Source organism: Peromyscus leucopus, chromosome 22 (genome assembly GCF_004664715.2).
Source record: "Peromyscus leucopus breed LL Stock chromosome 22, UCI_PerLeu_2.1, whole genome shotgun sequence".
Taxonomy (NCBI): Eukaryota; Metazoa; Chordata; class Mammalia; order Rodentia; family Cricetidae; genus Peromyscus; species Peromyscus leucopus.
In genome coordinates this window covers 41,016,133-41,024,166 of record NC_051081.1, presented here as the reverse complement: position 1 = coordinate 41,024,166, position 8,034 = coordinate 41,016,133, and the positions used below count along the sequence as shown (strand labels likewise).

General features: G+C 50.1%; 1 long non-coding RNA gene across 1 annotated transcript; it reads right to left on the bottom strand.

Annotated features, from left to right (window-relative positions):
• Positions 1-3,046: 3,046 nt before the first annotated feature.
• Positions 3,047-5,064, bottom strand: LOC119086507. The gene is made up of 3 exons (XR_005089806.1): positions 4,918-5,064; positions 4,640-4,716; positions 3,047-3,444 (listed from the first exon to the last, which is right to left on the bottom strand). It is a non-coding gene; the product is annotated as an uncharacterized LOC119086507 (long non-coding RNA).
• Between the last annotated feature and the right edge of the window lie 2,970 nt (positions 5,065-8,034).

Genomic DNA, 8,034 nt, shown 5'->3' with positions numbered 1-8,034 from the left:
GAGAGAGAGAGAGAGAGAGAGAGAGAGAGAGAGAGAGAGAGAAAGGGAGGGAGGGAGAGAGAGAGAGAGAGGGAGGGAGCTTCTGTAAGTGGCTATCTCAGCGGCTGCCCATGGAGACTTGGACCACATAGGAGAGAGACTGGATGGGGTTGCTGGGAGCCTGGGTCAAGCTGAGGAACTCATCATTTCTGCCTGTGCTGGACTCCGAGCCTGTGACGATGAACCATTAGAGGCAGGCAGTCAGAGAGAAGATGCTGAGTTATCCTGAGATTTCCCCCAGGGTCCCCTGGGGTTCATCATGAGGGCAGCAGCTGAGGAAGCCTCCCAAGGGCCAGACTCCACGGCTCAGTGCATGTCCACATGCATGTGTAATCCCCTCTGAGAGCCATGATGGTTGAGATGAGGCCAAAGGGTGAGACCCTACAGTGGGGTTAGTGTTCTTATTAAAAGAGGAAGAGGCCTGGTAAGATGCAGCCATGGGCGGGCTGGGAAGAGAGTCCTTACATAACCTGATCTGGGACTTCTAGTCTCTAAAAGGCTGTGGCTTTTACTGTTGAAACCACAGAATCTGTGGCTGGAGAGATTGGCTTAGTGATTAAGAGCCCCGGCAACTCCTAGCACCCACATGGTACTCACAACAGTCTGTAACTCCAGTTCCAGAGGATCTGGCATCCTCTTCCAGTCTCTGAAGGCATAAGGCACATGGTACACATACAGACATGCAGGCAAAAAAAAATCCACAACATAAAATAAAGGAAGATACTTTAACCCACAGTGTCTGGGACCTTTTATTCTAAGCCTTACCTTATGTTATGTTCCTATCACTCTAGTTCCAGGGATAATCTACAGTGGTAGCACAGAGTCCAGCCATAGGAAGATGGGGCATGGGAAGGATCCAGATGTGGGGCAGACCAGATGGGGTTAATACAGTCATGGGGAGGAGCCAGGTATGGGACAGACCAGGTGGGTCTAACCAGGTAGCCGAGTCTGCATGTGACCAGCCCCTTGTCTGGTTGCCCTGGCCTGCTTCCTTCCTTCCACCTAGGTTGGATGGGACAGGTAATTTTCTCAGACAACCTTCCTTGGAGGACACAGTGATTTCTGGTCCAGACATGTAGTTTAGCGCATGGCTGTGTAATTAAGCTGGGCTGTGGAGGTCCTGGCACTCAGCTCTGTCTGTGGTAAGGATGCCCAGGTCTGTCATGCAGCGGCCTGGCCTCCTTCAGTGGTCTTTCCTCCCATCCTGAGGAGAATATATTCACCTAGCTTCACTCCCAGGAAGCTGAACTGTAGGGGAGAAACATCTCCTGGGCGCATAGAGGGGTCACACCCTCCTCAGGGTTCTTTGCCTGGAGTATTCCCCAGCCCAGATTCTCCTTCTTAGCCAGTCGAATTTCTGCTGAGGAAACTTGAGAGTTTAAGGACTCGATGTCAGGGCCTCCCCGAGGGACCACAGCAGGTTTGGCTCCAGGTGGCATTGGAACATCTCCTTCTCTTCTCTCTCTTGGTTTTTTGAGGCAGGGTTTCTTTGTAGAGCCCTGGTTGTCCTGGAACTCACTCTGCAGACCAGGCTGGCCTTGAGCTCACAGAGATCCATCTGCCTCTGCCTCCCAAGTGCTAGGATTAAAGGTGTGCACTACCACCACCTGGCTCAGGGTCTCCTTTTTCTCAGGGGTTTGGCCTCTTGGAGCAGCTGAAGGAGGAACGGGAAAGGGGACAGAGAATAGCCAGAGAAAGAGGGTCACGCGGGGGGCCACATGATATGGGACAAGAACGGCGGCACTTGGGAAGAATCTAGCCCAAACCAGTGCTCAGAAGCCCTGGCATCCTAGGTCTGTGGTCCCTGATCTAACAGTTTGGGTGGCCGCCCTATTGTCTTGTATTTTAAGGAAAAGACATGTGAGAATGCAGGTAGTTGGGTGAGGGTCTATGGCCCACAGAAGACGGCATCTTTCCTACCTGACTCTGGCCCTTTGTGGGCTCAGGCTTCCCCCATAAGCACCCACCTCTTTCTCTTGTTGGCGGCTGTTGGGAGTCTACCCAAGGGGGTGTCTGCAGCCTGGCAGAAGGCAGGAGCTTGATCAGATCCAAGAGCCTGGGCCTCCAAGCTGCAGGAGATGCATTGGCAGATCTGTGTTTAAAAATGCTTGGCACAGCTTTTTATAGGCATGTATTCCCAAGTCACCCATATGAGAGCTTGTCCCTCAGAAGCCCACCCAAACTGTCCCACGCGCATCACTTTTTCCTACAGAATGGGAGATGTAGGCCTGGAGGGGTGACTCAGGCCTTCTCCCTCAGCTTGCACATCAGAGTAGGGTCACCTTGGTCCTGAGATTCCTAGGCAGGATGTGGGCTTGCAGCTTCTGAGCCTGGAGTATTTTCTAGGGACAGACCCTCTTCTGTGCCACAGAGCACCTCTTGGGTGTCCAGCTTGTCTATTTCCTGCACGTGGGACAGACTACTCCCAGTCTGGTGTTTGTAAGTGCATCTCAAAGCTAGACTCTGCTTGCCAAAGACCTCAGCCTGCCACGGGGCATCTAGACCAGAGCTGTCGTGGATTCCACAGACCCAGGCACCCAGTCCCAAGTATGGGTTATAACTGTCCCCCAAGCCCTGGTCTCTGACAGCCTTCAAAATACTTCTGCTAAGATGTGAAGTGGTAGCTTTGTGAGGGAAGGAGCTCAGGGCAGTTTGGAAAAAACTCTTCGATTCTGCTTCATGCAGTCGATCTTGCCGCCTAGGGGTCTCGCACTCACTCTGAGAATGGATTTCCAAGCGTAACAGGGTGAGCGGGCCTCTGTATACTCTCACGTGAACCTTTGCTCCACCTACCTCTTTCCTCTCCCTGCCCCTTTCCCTCCAAGGTACGACTCCTGGGGAACAATTGGAGCAGCACACTGCTTAACTACTTTCTCTGAAGAAAAAACTCATCGACCAAGGTGGACCGGATTATTATGTCTCTTTTTTTTTTTCTGAAGTACTTCCCAATCTATCTACTAAAGAAAAAAAAATCCCGCCATCAGGATCTTTAATAAATGGGCTTTAATCAAGGGAATTATCAATGTGATTCATCCTCCCTCAGGGCACATCTGCAATTTATCTTTCAGCAAAGGGCTCGATGTCTTAATGCACAGGACCTTGGAACAATGGCCATTAATCCCATCTGTCCCCAAGAGGAGGAAGAAGCATTTGATGTTAGTGCCCAGGGCGCTGACCCCATTAGGAATCTCTCCACTGGAGTCCCCATAACGCTGACATCTTAACTAAAATGGAGCCAAAGATGCGTGGCACACAGTGCTCCGGGGGGCGAGGCTGAGCCAGGGCTGTGGTGACCCCTCCCTGTTCATGGTGACAGTCGAGGCTGCTGGGCTCAGGAGTCGTGGGTGGTGGCTCGGCCCTCTCCACTGCCTTCCTTCCTTGTTCCTCTGGGGTTCAGCCCGGATGCTGCAAGGAGGAGGATGCTCCTAAGCATGGGGTGTTGTTGTTGTTGTTGGTGGTGGTGGTGGTGGTTCTCGTAGTGAACGAGGTCAGTAAAGTGGGAGCTGTTCCAGATCAGTCCCTGCCTTAGTCACCCAAATGGAGCCGATGCACCCTGACCCTATAATACCTACTGCCCAACAGAACCAGAGGCAGGAGCTAGAACTAGGCTGGGGATATGGACTTGAGTCTATCTATCTTTCTTCTTCCCAAGGGGGAACAGTTATATTTCTCTTTTTCAGCCCAATGGAAAGGAAGGGCTGATTTTCCTCCCTACTCTTTCAATCCTCGCAGCCTCCGCCCCTGGGCCAGGCCTGGTAAACCAGAGACTCTGTGCACTCAGCCTTTGCCTATAGCCCATGGCAGCACCCCCCACCCCTGTTCTGCCTTGGACCCTGCTTGTCACAGTCCCAGATGCCAGAGGCCTGGAGGGGCTGCCAGGACATTGTTCAGAACCGAATTATTCCTAGAATTACAGAACCCCTTAGGGAAAAAGTTCGACCCGTTTTGGCAACTTTACTACATTTTCAGAACCAGAGGATTAGAGTTCGGTCAAACCTCAAGTTGGGAAAGGACTTGTATGTCCACTTTCTTTCCCACAAAGCACCCTCACACGAGCTTCTTTTTTCTCCATCTAGGTCTTCTTGCATAGAAGCATGCCCTAGAGAGAAACATCCCCATGGCCTCTCCTGCCATTCCTTCACCTCTAGGAGACCCATACTTATTGAAGTCAAGGAAGGGCCAATGGCGGCTTAGTGGCATGAAGTACAACGTGGTGCATTCTGGGTTGAGGCAGTGGAATGTCCTTGTGTTCTTCCCAGTGTCCTCTTTCCCTTCACCAGTGGTTACCAACAATTTCCTTCTTTTTTGCTTGCACACTCAAGTTTGAGTGTGTGTGTGTGTGTGTGTGTGTGTGTGTGTGTGTGTGTAAGAGAGTGTGTTTTGACTGCACCATGCGTGTGCCTGGTACTCTGTATGTTTGTGCACCATGCGCGTGCCTGGTACTCTATAAAGTCAAAATAATGGTGTCGAGTCCCCTGCAACCAGAGTGGTGGATGGTTGTGAGCTACCATGTGGATGCTGGAAACCAAGCCTGGGTCATCTGCAAGAGCCACAAGGGCTGCTAACCACAGAACCGTCTCTCCCACCGATAATTTCTTACATCCGGATCCAAGCCACCACCAGGATCTGCAAGGAGTTCTCAGCCCAAGAGAGATGCCCAACTTCCACAGATTCTGCCTGAGGAAGAGAGAAACTTACAAAGTCAAGGGCTGCTTGGTAAAGTAGTATAGTGCAGCTTGTCCTGGAGGCTTCCAGTTTGTGTTTTGAATCTGTGGGGTGGGACTTCTCCAAGACAGATGCTGCTCAGGTCCTTGTTGAGCAGCTGTGAGCCGTAAAGGTCATGTTCCCTGGAACTCAAGTTGGCTTCTTCATACACACCTGTCTCCCACCTCAGTAGGTGAAGTTCATCCTGGGATACTGCTGTTGTCTCTGAAGCCATGGCTCTCAAGCCTCCATGTGTATCTGGATTGGTCAGTGGAGTTGTATAAACAGTGCGAGGCTCTGTCTCTCGGTAGATGTTATGAACTGAAGGTAACCCCCTGAATTCCTGTGTTGAAGTCTTAAACCCCAACATGACATTATTAGCAGGTAGGGCCTTTGATGAGATCACAAAGGCAGAGCCCCCCCTGGATAAGATTAGTAAGTACCCTTATAAAGTATCCACAGAGAGGAGTTCGATCTCCCTCTTCCAGAGAATCAGTCTTCTATAGCCTTAAAGAGTGTCAGCACCCAAACCAACCATGGGAGGCTCTGGTATCCACTTCTAGCCTTGGGAACAGTGAGGAATAAATTTCTGTTGTTTATAAGCTGTTCCGTTTCTGACCCTTTGCTATAGAAGCAAACCTGGACTCAGGCGAGACAGCAGTTTAGAGCAAGACCCGCAAATGTGCATTTTCAGCAAGTTCCTGGGGACAGGGGTGTGTGCTGCCACAGGCACTCTGGGGACCGGCGACTGCTCTGTATATTCTGCTAGACCTCTCCAGGAGCCCGCTAGCCTGAGCTGTGCATGAACACAGAGGCACGCTGCTCTGCTCAGCTCCACGATCTCTCCTCCGCTTCCTTTTCATTCAGCATCTTATTGCTCCCAGGGGGACAGTCTAACTTCGAAGTATTTCACAATCAGGATTCTCGTTCTTTATCTTTTATTGTTGCCCATCCCACCCCCATCTCCCCAGGCCCCAAGTATGACTGACTTTACTTAATTCCTTAGAAGCGTCCGATAATCTTGCCAAGGGACTTGTTCTTTACCTGAAATCTCCACCCCCTCCCCCCAACCATCATTACTTCCAGGCTTCCAAACCATTCCACGCCAAAGACAATTTCAAAGCTCAGAAAGAGTATCGGAGGCTTTTTAGGGAACAAAACTGTGTTGGTAGCTACACTTCATTGGGCTGGTGACTGAAGAGAACTTGTCCTTAACTTTTGAGAGATGGATGAAAGCTACTGGACTTCCCTGCAGAAAACACATAAGAAAAAAAAAATGGGGGAAATATTTAGGACACTTAAAAATACACCTGTAGTCCAAACAAATTCTGGGTCAAAGGAATGGTTACCAGTCTAGGGGTGAGATTTAGTTTTTATCACCACAGCCAGCTTCAGAATCTCATGAAAGGGGCCTAAGCTCGCTGGACCTCAGTCGCTGTTTTAGTCAGTGTTCTATTGCTGTGAAGAGACACCATGACCAAGGCAACTCTTATAAAGGAAAACGTTTAATTGGGGCTGGCTTACAGTTCAGAGGCTTAGCCCGTTATTTTCATGGTGGGGAGCATGGCAGCATGCAGGCAGACATGGTGCTGGAGAGGTAGCTGAGAGTTCTACATCTGGATCTGTAGGCAGGAGAGAGAGAGAGAGAAAGAGACAGAGAGAGAGAGAGAGAGAGAGAGAGAGAGAGAGAGAGAAAGAGAGAGAGACTCTGGTCTTGACTTGGGCATTTGAAACCTCAAAGTCCACCCCCAGTGACACACTTCCTCTTCCAACAAGGCCATGCCTCCTGATCCTTCTAAATAGGGTCATTCCCCGGTGGCCAAGTGTTCAAACCTAGGAGCCTATGGGGGGCATTCTCATTCACATCACCACAGTGTCCTTCCTTATAAGACAGCCAAGATGCTACTGGTCACCCAAGGAACGTGAGAGGACTGGTCCCCTCTGGTGCACTGGAGGTTTCACTGAGAACCATTTTCTGAACTTTTTAATGCAAAGAAACTGCTAAGGGGTTCCTCAGCTAATACCGGAACCAGGATATGAAAGTCAGACCAGAGAAAGACCTGAATTCTTTTTTAAAAATACCACTAGCATGTATTTATGTATCTCAAGGGTTAAATAAAAACCCACAAATCTCCCAGGGGCCCGGCAACACACACTTCAAGCTCTAACTCAGTTGCCTCCTCCGCTGTGGGACCTTAGCGGAGAATGTGACCTGGATACTCCGGTTGATCAAATTGATTCTCAGATGCAGCTTTGGGTTCTAAGTGGGAAGTAGAAATGAAACAATCATTTCCTCCCTAAATCCAAAGCTCTCATCAGCCTCTCTGGCCCCAAATCCCAGAGATGAAGGTCAAGAAGGGGATGGGGAGCCAGGGATCTGATTCTCCCAAGCTGATGCTGGACCGGTGAAGGCTGCTGAGGGGAAGGTGAGGTCCTTCACCATCAGGAGGACAGGAACTGAGGGGCAGACTTAAACAGTGTGCCCAAGGTCACAGAACTGTAGGGTGATGAGGCCGGGGTTTGAAATCACATCTGTGGAGATGGAGGTCCGCTCTCTTTTCATGAACATGGAATAAATAGCTCTTTTCCCCCATCAGATGACCCTCCCCCCCCCTACATACAAGCTCCTGCTTCTGTTCAGAGTGCAGATGAGGACCACCCCCATCCAAGCTGGTTATGGCTGGTCCCTATGCCACAGTCAAGGGAGAACATCCAAGCGAAGCACCGTCTTGGCTGCTGATCCTTGCCGCGGCAGGTTCCTGCCCGAGGGCCGGCCTGTTGCCAGGAGCCACAGTTGTGATCACAGCTGAGAAACGACAGCCTAATCATAATGATGGTAACAATATAATAAAGGTAACAATAGCTGCCTGGCGGTGGTGGCGCAGGCCTTTAATCCCAGCACTCGGGAGGCAGAGACAGGAGGATCTCTGTGAGTTCGAGGCCAGCCTGGTCTACAGAGGGAGATCCAGGACCAAAAAAATAAATAAATAAAAAATCTAAGGTGCACCAAGGTTGATCTAAGCACCTTGCCCATATTGGTGTGTCTAACTTCTTTTTTTTTTTTTTAAGTTTTTATTACCATACATCAATGATATGCACTAATGGGGTTTCATCATGATGTTTCCATACATGTATGCAATGTACTTTGACCACATTTGCTGTTGCTCTCCTTTTTCTCTTCCCACACCTACAAATCTCTTTCCTCTTCTCACTCTAGTCCCCCAACCTCCTTGCCTTTTGTTTGTTGGTTTGTGAGCCAGTGGGTTCAGTTAGAATTAGTTACAGGAGGAT